Here is a 13,412-nt window from a genome sequence, read left to right on the forward strand (position 1 = left end):
ATGAGGAGCTAGAGAGCCACATAGTTGATGAAGAGTTTGAGCAAGAATACAACACTGTTGTGGAATACGAGAACAACGCTACCAGCGTCATGGGTGAGCTGCTTAGCAAGTGAGATCGTGTTATCACGTCATCAACACCGAAGCTTCAGACTTCATCGAAAGTCAGTACAGCGGGAGTCTCAGGAACCAAGCTATCCAAGTTTACCATCGCCCCATTTTCTGATGACTTGTGTCGATGGAACGAATTCTGGGAACAATTCGACCAGATGATTCACCGCAACGGAAGCCTCACAGGGACGGACAAGTTTAACTACCTGAGCTTTTTTTTAAGAGGCGACGCAACCTCAGTTATTGTGGGACCGCCTACAACAGGAGCTTGCTACAAGGACGCCATCGCTATGCTGAAGAAACGCTTCAGCGATAGAACAAGACTCGAACAGGAGTACTTCTCCAGGCTTCGTACTTTGCCTTTGGTCCGTTCAACTGACCCGATAGCTCTTCACAAGCTGTACGACCAGATCGTCATGAACATCCGTGGACGGGAGACCCTGGGGGTGAGCGAGGTGTCCTTGTGCACAATGTTGTGCGACCTGTTGCTGCGGGCTTTACCACACGATATAGTGGTACAGTGCCACCGGTCTTGTGCCATTCAGGTGACAAGTGAGCAGTAATGTAGCGTCTATTACGGAGCTGGAACGCCTATCAAATTTCCTGTCCATCATGTTGGAGAGCTTAGAGAAAAGCCAGTTTGCGAATCCACGAAGAGAGAATGCGCCAAACAAATCTCGCCATTTTCGTGACTCCAAACCGACGTCTTCAGTTCTCCACAACAACACTATGAAAGTATCTGAGAACTGCGTGTTTTGTAAGTGGAGCCAACATTTCATGGAAGACTGCTCATTTGATCTCCCACTATCGCAACACAAGCAAATTTTATCACGAGACAAGAGGTGCTTTCGATGCACCACTAAAGGTCACAGGGCGTATGATTATAGACGCAAGGTTACCTGCTCTACGTGCCAAGGACGTCCTGCGACGAGTGTGTGTGATCCGCAAAAAGTAAGCCAGAAGGCACGGGAAAACGGCAGAACAACTGACAGAATACCAACAAGAAATCCAAGCACAAACAAGACTGTGTGCGCATCTTTAGAGAAAGATTGGGACACCCCTGCATGCAACAAAGGTTTATTACCTGTAGCACAGGGGAGTGATCCGAGAGCACGCACTAACCACAAAAGTCAGAATAGTTTTCGACGCTTCTTGACACGCCAAAGGGGGCTTTTCATTAAATGAATGTCTCGAAAAGGGTGAAAACCTGTACCAGGATCTGGTGAAGGTACTATTACGCTTCAGAACGCACCGTATAGCTCAGCTAGCCGACACTGAGAAAGCATTCCTTCAAAGCTCAATCACAGATAAGAATACAGATGCCTTTTGATTTCTCTGGTTTGGAGAAAAAAAAAAAAAGCACTGCGTTTGGAGGATGAGTGGAGGATGACGTGGAGTGGAGGATGACGCGAGTGCCATTCGGAGCAACATGTAGCCCCTTCCTACTGACGGCAAGTACACTCCATCAACTAAAGAGTATGCCTTCAAGCATAGCCAGTACCACGAAACTTCTCAGCGAGTCATTCTACGTAGAGGAGTTAGTGGTTGGAGCAGAGTCAGATGAAGAAGCACTTCAAATCTGCCGCGAAGCCAAAGAGATTATGCAGGAGGCAGGAATGACGCAAAGAAATGGACGACCAACTCAGATGGCCTAATTAACGCATTGGAGCATGAGGAACTGTCGGCAGGCAAAGAACTCGCTGTCCTCCACGAGATGAGCGTGAAGGTACTTGGAGTCGCATGGAATCCATACATGGGTACTCTAACTTTTTCTTTGAGGGGCCTTCTCGAATTTATGAACGAAAAAGATGATACCAAGCGGTTCGTTCTTCAAGCTCCTTCACGGATGTTCGACCCAATGGGATTTGTTGCGCCGTTCACCATTGCCATCAAGATCTTCTTCCAGAAATTGTGGACACGTGGAATAGGCTGGGATGAGCAGCTACCTCCGGATCTGCAAGAAGAATGGCATGAATGGGTGAGCCAAGTACAAGTCTTGCAGAATATTTCCATACCACGTTATCTTGGCAGCGGAACCACATCGCCCGGAGTGCTACAGGCTCACGTATCTTCCGACGCAAGCTCTTCGGTATGCGACGCAGCGCTCTACATAGTACCGAGCAGTTCAAAGAGGCTCGAGTTATTGATCGCAAAAACACATGTGGCACCTATCAAGACAACGACACTGCCACGGCTGGAGCTTCTAGGAACCTTGATCGCAGCAAGGCTACTTAATTACGTCTCAAGTGCACTCACTGACTTTGAGATCCACTGTACAATGTGGTCGGATTCCGCAATTACGTTGTTATGGATAAAAGGTGACGCAACGAAGTGGAAGAAATTTGTGTCGAACAGGGTGGGCGAGATCAGGGAAAAAAACTGATCCTTCTATGTGGAAGTATTGTCCAGGAAAGGGGAATCCTGCTTACCTACTGACACGTGGAGTTTCAATGGATAAGTTATTGTGTGACCGTACGTGGCTGCATGGACCAGACTAGCTGGGCGAGGTAGAAGATAGATGGCCACTACAACCTCCAGAGCCTATCAGCACCGAACGATAGGATAATCTGTAAAATGACTGCCATTCACCTTGCGATCTGCAGTGCGATAAAGCCGATATCGACTCTGGACATTGACAGCTACAACAGAATGGAAAAGCTGCTCAGGGTCACGGCATGGATATTCAAATTCATCAAACACTGTAGATTCAAAAACAGAGCGCACACTGGTTTTCTAGTAGCCGAAGAGATCACTGAAGCAGAAAAATATTGGATCAGATATGCACAGCAGCAAGCCTTCAGCGAAGATATAAGTTCGATTTCAACAGGCACATCAGCAAAGACAACCTCTCGCATTAAAGATCTCAACGCGTTCTTGGATGCTGACAGCATCCCCTGAGGGGCCGGGCGCCTGTTGCACATTGACGCATCTGAGGAGGTAAAACACCCAGTCATCCTCGCGCACGATCGTCACTTTTTTTCGTTACTGACAATGCGAGCGCACTGCGAAATACTACACGGAAGCGTGAGAGTCACCCTGTCACAGTTGCGAGAGCATTATTGGATCTGCCGGGCAAGAACAATAGTGAAGAATGTCATATATGGCTGCTATACGTGCAGACGTTTCAGAATTGGCCCTGGCGACGCTCCAACTGCTCCTATTGCACGACAGTATGTAAGGCCGACGAACCCATTCAATGTTACTGGAGTTAACTTCGCACGACCACTATTTGTTGTGACCCAAGCCGGAGAAACAAAATGTTACACAGCGCTCTTCGCATGTGCCACATCATGAGCAGCGCACCTGGAATTGGTTGCCAGCATGACCTCAGAAGCATTTCTCATGTCTTTACGACGCTTTGTAGCGCGAATGGGTCTACCTCGCGTGATTTATTGAGACATCGCAAGAACATTTAAGAAGACGTCAAAAGACAGAGAAGCTTTTCAAGTTGCTTTCCCAAGAGGACGTAACGGCATACTTGAGCCAGAAGAGTATCATTTGGAAGTTTATTCTTCCCAGCGGAACATGGTGGGCGGCTGGTGGGAGCGTCTAGTCAGGACGGTCAAGCTTCCAATGAGAAAGGTTCTCGGCAAAGCTCGACTTAACTTTGAAGAGCTGACGACTGTGCTTACGGAAGTCGAAGCCGTCGTGAACTCGAGGCCTCTCACCTACGTTGAGTCGGACAGCGAAGAACCTGGCACATTAACACCAGCAGACCTCGTCATAGGAAGGAGACTAATGACGCTACCACAGGGCGGCAACGACGTGTCAGTGGACATTACGCGCACGGGAGCTGTCCGACGACACGCCTAAAGCCTCTCCATCCCCGTTTTCCCTGACTAGATTAGGTACCGCCAACCTACCTTCTTCTTTCGCGCTCCTCTCGCACTCACCCTCAGCTTCCGGCGTCAAGCGGCACTTACGTAGCTTCAGTTTCCTTTTCCCAGCGGAAGTGACGCACCGGCCCATGGGTCTCTGTGCTTTCTCAGCGAAAAGAGGCGACAGGCAAAGCGTGCGGGCGCAGCAGGCACTCAACAAACGCGCAGACGAACACGGATGATGCCTGTACGTGGGTGAAGGGGCTAGAGCGAGCTACTGAGGTTAACGCCCGCTGCTCCAGATGATAAGCACCTGTGAGGGTCTAACAGCAGCCATAATTCTAGCAGCGCCACTGCAGAAAGCGGAAATGCCAGAACCGGAAATACAGGAGCCGGAAATGCCGGAACCGGAAATACCGAAAACGGAACTGGTGTGACGGGAAAAGGGTGCGCACATCAAAGGTTGGCGCTAGTTAACAAAAGCGGCGGCGGCGCGTGGATGGAGGAGCTTCAGACACGCCTAGAGAAAACGCCTTACTGATAACTTCTGGAAGAGGTGGACGAAAGAATATCTGGTGCCACTTCAGTCAGCGCACTTTTCCCATGGGAGACCCACCAATGAAATAAAGACAGGAGATGACATAGTCCACGCCGAGAAATTACCTCAAATGTGGAAACTCGCAAGGGTTCTTGAAGTCTACAAGGGTGTTGATGGTCACGTCCACTCTTGCAAGATTCAACAAAAGCAAGGAGTTATTACCACCAGACCAATACAAAATCTTTATTTGCTCGAGCTGAACGAGTGATTTGGCGGCCGGGAGTGTGTTGAATTAATCTCAGCACAGTCTCGCATCCAAGAAGAAGCGCTTCCTGCCTGGGGGAAGCCCGTGCTCACGAGCACGTGCAGCCCGGGGCTACCTGAGCGGAAAAGAATAAAAAGAATGTCTGATGTTTTGAACCTCGCTTCTTGTCAGTAAACCGTACGCCATCTTAAACACCTGCAACCGCTGTCGCATAGCAGTGGAGTTTCCTTGTCTCCTCACGTCATCTCCCCCCTCTCTTGCATGGGAACTACCTCTTCTCCTCCCTCTCCTTCTTCTACTCTTCTCCTCTCTACAGTTCTATCTGCGTCCCCTCTCGCCTCGCACGTTTGTAGAAAGGTAAGCGCTGCCGTTTCTACAATGCATGTGCTTGCTGCGGTAAAGCTAGCGAAGCAATGGAGCATGTTTTATTAGAATGTGAACACATGTGCCCAGCGGTCGATTTAGGCACCACTGGCCTTCTTGAAGCCCTTTGGTTCAGCGAGAGCAGGGGAAAAGTAAACATGTCCGCAACAGAGATTAGTAAGGGGCGATAGGAAGATTGGTAGAAGAAAAGTAGGGAAACGACAAAAAATGGAGACGTACAAAAGCAAAGTTCGCAATAGCGGGTCAGAAAATTTGGTTGTCGCAGTTCATTGCGTTTTTTTTTTCTTCTTTTCTTCTTTTACCTAGGTAGGACATTATGCAGTATAATAGCAAGAGCTTGGTGGTGCAACCCACCGCCCTGTTCCGAAGGGGACGCTCATAACATCCATCCAACTATCCATCCATGCTTCTGAGGGGAGTCACGGATAATTACATCTGTCAAGCGGCTAAAGTGGCGATGGCCAGGGAGCTGCAGAGGGCATTGTGCACATTCGACACGGTGGGGTGAAAACCAGTTTCTGCCGTCACCTTTCATCTCTTACTCGCGCCTGTCATCTATAAAGCGGTTTTCATTGGCGCCGCCATGGATGGATGGATGGATGGAAGGTAGGAGCGTCCCCTTTGAAACGGGGTGATGGCAATTGCTACCATAGTCATCTTTTTATTTTTGTTTAACGGTGTTGTAAGTTATTAAAATTCGCCATTTTCTTTAAATACGCCTTCCTACACTTTTAACCTTATGTCTCCTCGCTGTTTTTGAGCCATCAATCCTTCAATCGATTTTTGCTAATTTCCACCCCCATATATATTTACATGACTATTGTTATCTCTGAACCTTAGGACCTCAGGAAGCCTGACTGCGCCAGCATCGACATCGAGATGGATACCATCACATTTTAGTATGCGGTGTTCTATTGTTTCTACATATTTACCACAACACAGTACATGTGTCTTCTTCGTTAAATTTGTTTTTATAGCTCCGAGTTCTAAGACATCCTGACCTAGCTTCAAAGAGTAGGGCATTGCCTCTTGAGTTATCATAATACGCTTCCTTCCCGATCTGCTGTTTCCAGTATCGATATAGTTCAACACTATGCTTCTTTTCCACTGAATTTATCCAATTTTTACCTTCCGCGTTTTAACCTGTCGTTTAATGCTCGGTCTTTCTCCGTCCTCGTGTCTGGCGTATTTACTGGTTAGCTTCCTAGTTCTTTCCCGTCATTGTGAGTCAACGCTCTTTCTGTATAGGTATTTAAATACCGTAGCTGCCCACCTGTTATCGCCGAATTTCCTCAGGCGTTTTTGGTGTAGGATTTTACTCTCAGCTTCCCGTGCTTCGAACAATGCCCAGCCCATAACCCCCTGTACTGCTTCGCTTGTGGTTTTCCCGTGGGCACCTAGTGTAATCTTCCAACAGCTCTGTGATTTACTTCTAGTCTCGACAGAACTTCTGCCCTTAAGCACAGGACCGCCTTCCCGAAAGTAAGCCCCGGCACCATTACTCCCTTCCAAATACCTCGCAGTACCTCATACCTGTTGCACCCCCACAATGCCTGACGTTTCATTGTCCCGGCATCTCTTCGCCCTTTTGCTATGAGAGACTGTTGGTGCTTTTCCGTGTACCTCTGCCCTTTGTTTATCCATGCCCCGAGGTATTTGAATTCGGCCACTTGGGGTATTTCATGGCCTTGTATTGTAAGCTCCTGATCAGTTGTATCGTTGGAAAACATCCCACCGGACTTTGTTGCACTAAAACTGAAACCTAGACTGTCTCCTTCGTCTCTATAGTAATTAGCCAGAGTTTGCAAATCTTCCTCGCTATCTGCTAACAGTACAATATCGTCCGCATACATTAAACCCGGCAGTCGGTGCTCAACAACCTTTCCGCCTAATCTGTACGACAGATTAGGCGGAAATACCCTAGATTGCCTCCTTGTAGCCTTCTTTCCATACTTATCATATAAAGCATGAACAGCAGCGGTGAAAGAGGACAACCTTGCCTTAATCCTTTGTGTACCTCGACAGTTGTCGTACTCTTAATTCCTTCCCATGTTATTTCAACATTATTTTCTCAATATATTTCCTGTAGAAAATCAATTAACTCATGACCGATACGTTCATCTTTTAGTATGTTTCACAGGAGTTCCCTGTTCACGTTGACGTATGAACCGCTTACGTCCAGGAAGGCTAAATACAGAGGTCGATTTTACGCCTTAGCTATTTCTATGCACTGGGTAAGCACGAACTGGCTATCATCTAAGCGCCTACCACTTCTTAACCCGTTGTGAAGTTCTCCGAGTATCGTATTACTTTCTACCCATGATACTGACCTCTGCCACCGGTGACGTCGGCCTGGATGGCGCGCTAATGCGAGTCACGACGCTGGCTCCGTTCAGTATAAAAGCCACGCAGCAGCTTCATCGCTTCAGTGGGCAAGGCAGCAGCAACACAGGCCAGATGTTCAAACGTTGTCTCTTCTTCACGCAGGTATGTTACCTTAAGAACGCTTATTGTATTCGATCTGACAACCGCTTCTTATTACTGATGCCTTGCCCACACGAATGTCTTTCTCCATGTATTTCTGTATGTGCTGATCTTTTTTACTGCATGAGCAGCCTCCTGAGTGGCGATATTGAAACAAACGCGGGCCCTACAAAACGCTCCGCCACTCAAACAGATGATTCTCACTCTATGGTATCCGAAATGTTCGCTCAGCTTATTGCCAGTCAAAATAAGATAACAAAGGATATAGCAGACATGCGAAAACTTATCGACGCTCGATTTGAGGCCATTGAAAAACGCATAGTTGATCTTGAGCAGGAGGCACCTACGTTTAGCGCAGCACACTACGATAACCTACAGAGCCAAATTCAGACAATTTCATCCACTATTAACAGACTTTCTTCCCAAAATGATGATTTAGAAAATTACTCGCGTCGCAACAACCTTATTCTTTATGGTCTAACAGAATCTGAGCATGACACTAATGAATCGCTGCAATCGCTAGTTAAGAATTTTTTTACTGACGCACTAAAGCTTGATTTTCCTAAAATTGAGCGATTGCATAGGCTTGGTAGAAATAGAGGTCGGAGACCTCGCCCCATCATTATGAAGCTGCTGGATTTTCGCGAAAAGATTAGTTCTCTAAAGAATGGCTATAAGCTAAAAGGGTCTCAGTGGCGCTTATCCGAAGATATTTCTTCAAATGCGCGCTCCATCCGTAAAAAACTATGGGACGCCACAGCACAATTCCGTGAAAATGGTTCAGTGGTACACCTCAGGTACGACTATGCGTTTGTTGATAATCAGCTCTACAGTTGGGATGTTGTTTCCAACTGTATTGTAAAAGCTCCTCATCGCACCACTCACCATCATTTACCGCTCTCCCAGGGGAACAATCCTTGACTTAACAAGCAGGATAAATTTTGTATATTAAATCTTAACGCAAGAAGCCTATCTAACAAATATTCAAGCTCTTCCTCTTTGGTGGCATCACATTGCCCGCATGTTATCGGTATTACTGAGACCTGGTTGCATAGCGACATCTTTTACTGCGAAATCACTCCCCCAGGATATAACGTCACAAGAGTAGACAGGAAAGCGGGCAGAGGCGGAGGCGTTGCCTTGTTTTCGCTCTGACCTACAGTTTTCTGTACTACAATCCCACTTGAAATCGAGACGATCTGGTGTAAGGTGCACATTATTAAAACAAATATAATTATTGGTGTGTTTTATCGACCTCCCAGACATGCCTCAAATGAAATAACGATCCTAAACGCGTTCATCCAAGAGCGCGGTTTTGGCTCTTCAAATTTAATCTGCATGGGGGACTTCAATGCACCTAACGCCTCGTGGGCTTCATTATCGCTAAGTGGTGATAACGTCCCTCTTTCTAGAGAGTTGCTTGAATTTTCACTATCCCCTGGATTGAAACATATTGTATCTAACCCTACTAGAGAGTTCTCCATTCTAGATTTGATTTTTCTAAATGCACCGCTCTTTACAAGTGGCTTTGAGTGTGAGATTACGGGCGGTATTTCCGATCACAAAACTGTTATTGCTACTATTAATCTTTCAGTTTCAAGGTGCTATTATGAATATACCAGTTTTTACGATTATAATCATGCAGATGATACGTCCATACTTGACGGATTAAGCATTTCATTCGACAGATTCTCCCGGTTGTACACTACCAGTGATATTAATGCTATAGTGTCCCATTTTGAAAACATTGTTCATGCTTGCATAGAGCGCTATGTGCCATTAAAAACAAAAAAGAAAAATCTTGACCTTCCTTGGATGACAAGGGAAATACTGCATTTGAAGCGTCGAGTAGACAGAGCACGTCGGAAGCGCCACATGAATGCCGAAACAAATGACCAGTTCCGCTTTATGAAGGAAAAACTCCGTCAGAACATTGATGCAGCTAAGAACATTTATTATCAGTTCACTCTACCTAATTTAATTAAAAATAACCCACGAAAATTTTGGAGCTCAATTTCGCCAATGAAAAACACCACCCAGACATTTCTATTAGATGATTCCGAAATAAGTGATCCTGGACCTATTGCTAAAGCATTCAATGAATATTTTCAGTCTGTATTCACACAGGAAAATGGTGTAATTCCTCCCTGCTCCACGACAACTAACATGTCCTGTGCAATAAACAATGTTACAATATCTAAGCAAGGAGTCCTGAACCTTATTTTAAATCTTGACACCAAAAAAAGGCTGCAGTCCAGACAATGTCAACAATGTGTTTCTTCATCGTTATGCGCCTTGGACGTGTCAATACATCACATTGATTTTTCGGAAATCGGTATCTAATTGTGCAGTTCCTTGTTCATGGAAACGCGCTAGAGTCATTCCATTGTTCAAATCTGGGCAGAAACAATCTCTTCTAAATTATAGACCCATTTCTTTACCTTCTCATGCATGAAATTTCCTTGAACACATAATTTATAAAGGCATTATCACTTTTCTCGAGTCTAATAACATTTTATGCAGCGCTCAGCATGGATTTCGTAGTGGTTTTAGCACAGTGACTCAATTAACTGAATTTACACATGACATCACTTTTGTCCTTGATTTAGGTCATCAAGTAGATGCGCTCTTCATTGATTTCTCCAAAGCATTTGATACTGTACCACATCCTAAACTATTACATAAACTAAGCCTTATCCTTAATAACCCTTCTTCTCGTTGGCTGGATCCGTAGTTTTCTTTATGATCGTTCACAGCATGTTTCTTTTAATTCATTCAACTTTCCTGACGCATCAGTATCTTCCGGTGTGCCCCAAGGTTCTATTTTAGGGCCATTGCTTTCTTTGCTTTATATTAACGACATTCCAAGCTCTGTTTCAGTAAAAATTCGGCTTTACGCTGACGACTGCGTTCTCTACAATGTCATTTCTTCACCTCACGATCATATCAATTTGAATCAATCTTTTATAAGTTTTTGTGAGTGGTGCTAACTCTAGCAAATGTACATTAACTTTAAAAAAAAATACCGTCGCCATGTCCTTTCACAAGCATGCTAATTGCTTATACTTCAATTACTCCTATAAATCCACTTTTCTGCAGCGCGCATATGAATATAAGTATTTAGGTCTCATTTTCACTCCAAGGTTATCCTGGTCAGAACATATTCTAACAACTTGCAATAAAGGACTAAAAAACTTGGTTACCTAACCCGAACTCTACGTGCTGCACCCAAACAAACTCATTACATACAAAACACTTGTAAGACCTATTCTTGAATATGCGGCTACCATATGGAACCCTTACAAATTTCGGATATCCACAAAATTGAACATATTCAGAAAAAGGTGGTTCGTTACATATACCGCCGTTATGACAGAATGTTTTCACCGTCATCTCATCTGAATATGCTCGGTTTAACCCCTCTTTCCCACCGTCGTCACATTAATTCTCTGAAACTTCTACACTCTCTATTTTGCTCTCCACATTATGCTACCCCTAACACATATCTGACCCGTGCAAAGCCCCTAATCACGAGAAGCTGCAATGACTTAAACTTATCTGTGATTTTCGCTCGCACCAACACTTTTAAATACAGTTTTTTTCCTAGGACAATTGAACTCTGGAATGACCTGCCTGGTTCCATCCGTTGTTTACCAAATAGAGAATTTAGGGATGCTATTGAGTGCTGCCCTCAGCCATGTTACTCACATATGCTTCTTTTGTATGGTGATTTGTTCTTTTCTTCCACATTTTGCATTCACCCACTCCTGCAATAGCCCTTCCGGGCTGCAGTATTTGTAAATAAGTAAATAAATACATAAAATTAAATGCTAAAACAGCTTACTGTCTGATCGCTTGGCGTAGGGAGTAAAACAAAGCATAAGAGCGCATGCTCGTGCACAGCCGACCTAAGGCAACCACGCAACATCTAAGCGGCAGGCGCTGTCAAACATTTGTGATGCACCGGCATCGTTCTCGCGCATTTCAAGTCTAGTAGGCTTGAAATTACTATATGCCTACGCTGTAGCCTTCCTGCATGAGACCGATGGCGCTGCTCAACACAGTGGTCACTGCGCTTGGTGAACCAGCACGATACATATGCAAGCTGTGCGCTTCGGCATTGCCTTTTTGCCTGTATAGAGCCATAATATATGAGAGGTATCGCATAAAAAGAATGCGATGGCAATTTTTGAGGACAAAATTTCCGTAATACGTGTGAGTGCGTCGTAGACAACGGAACAAGCACCACCGAAAAAAAAATTCGGTTATTATCCTCTTTCTCGAAAAAGAACGAGAAAACAGGCTAACGCCTCAATACGACCTTGCATAGTCACACCGCACAACGTTTATACATATATAACCGCTGATCCCGTATGCTTGAACCATGCGGTATATAGAACTAAGATATCTGTAATCTAGCACCTACCACTGCTTAGTACGCTCGCGCAGTACGTAAACAGTCCCTTTGCTGGACAAGCTTAATTAAGACTGTAAGGTATGCTGCTATTACTCGCCAAAACTATTTTATTTAGGGGCGGAAACCTCATCCATTGAACCAAGTAGTCACGCAATGTAACCTACAGCGAACAATTTGAACGCTTGTCAAAGTTTAACATCACAGCTCCTATCGCAGCAGAACGGTACCTACGCTGTTCATCGCGTATGTTTCATGGCTCCTAAACCGCAGCTTAGAAATAGAGGATAATACTGCAATAAGGTCACGTTAGTGATTGGAACAATCATAAATACAAAATTGATCACCGAGGCTGATTGTAGGCTCAAATATGCGCGCACACATCGCACTGCGTGTTCCGGCCACTTCAACGCCAGCAGAAATTCCTGCCATGACGCCTTAAACCACTTCAGCACGTCTCACAGAACCGTTTACCACGTAGAACTCGCACGTCATATTAGAGAGACCGCACGAGCGCGAGAACAAACGTCAGAAACTACCACCGAGCGTATACCTGTCATGCAAAACACCGCTTTCACCCAAGCCAGTATGGCGTTGCTCATAGGCAGCGCCACTGCGTTCACAATATGGCGGCGCCTACGAAAAAACGGTGTATATATAACTGATGTTATCGTAGTTGGTCGGAAGGATTTTATGTTTGTCTTATCGCATTTCCCTTTATTAATCAAGTTCATTTTACTCCGTTTCCAGCTGTGCGGAATTTCATTATTTGTTATGACAGCCCCCCATTGCTTTTATCAGCGTTTCCGTGCTTCTTGGGTCAAGTTCATTAATTAACTTGATTGGAGTTTCGTCTATCCCTGCGGATGTGTATTTTGGAAGATTTGCTTCCGCCTTTTTCCAGTTACGATTGGTCAGTTCTAAGCAGTTTTCTATTTCCTGTGTTGCTCCCTCATTTGGGACGATTACCCTACAGTCTTTCCTAAATGACTCAGCTATAACTGAACCAATGTGTTTCACAGCGTCATCTCCCTCTAAACCATTTCCTTCAGCATCGTGAATATGTTCCTGCTTTCAGTGATTCGCTTTACCTAGCCAGCTTATATGGTTCCAGAATTTTCTTGACCCCCCTTTAGTTGCATCGCGAACTTCAGCCAGCCACTGATCGGAGGACTGATTTATTTTAGCCTGGACGAGGACCTGCACTTGCTGTTTCTTTTGTCGATAGGGTTCCCATTTTTGGCCTATTTCCTCTTTAGATAACTGCGGCCTCTTTGCTTCTCTGTGTTCCCGTGATGCCAACGGTCGTTGTTCGATGGCCTCCCCAATTTCCGTATTCCATCAACTTCGTGGCTTCCTCTTTCCTCTCCAGCGGTTTACTCTTTTTACTTCTTTTAGCTT

The 13,412-nt window shown here is 45.3% G+C and overlaps 1 protein-coding gene across 13 annotated transcripts in view; it reads left to right on the top strand.

The window, feature by feature from the left end:
* Positions 1-13,412, top strand: part of LOC126529739 (uncharacterized) — a 345,564-nt gene that overhangs the window by 111,931 nt on the left and 220,221 nt on the right. The gene's annotated exons all lie outside the window — the stretch shown is intronic.

The sequence above is a fragment of the Dermacentor andersoni genome, chromosome 9 (assembly GCF_023375885.2).
Source record: "Dermacentor andersoni chromosome 9, qqDerAnde1_hic_scaffold, whole genome shotgun sequence".
Classification (NCBI taxonomy): domain Eukaryota; kingdom Metazoa; phylum Arthropoda; class Arachnida; order Ixodida; family Ixodidae; genus Dermacentor; species Dermacentor andersoni.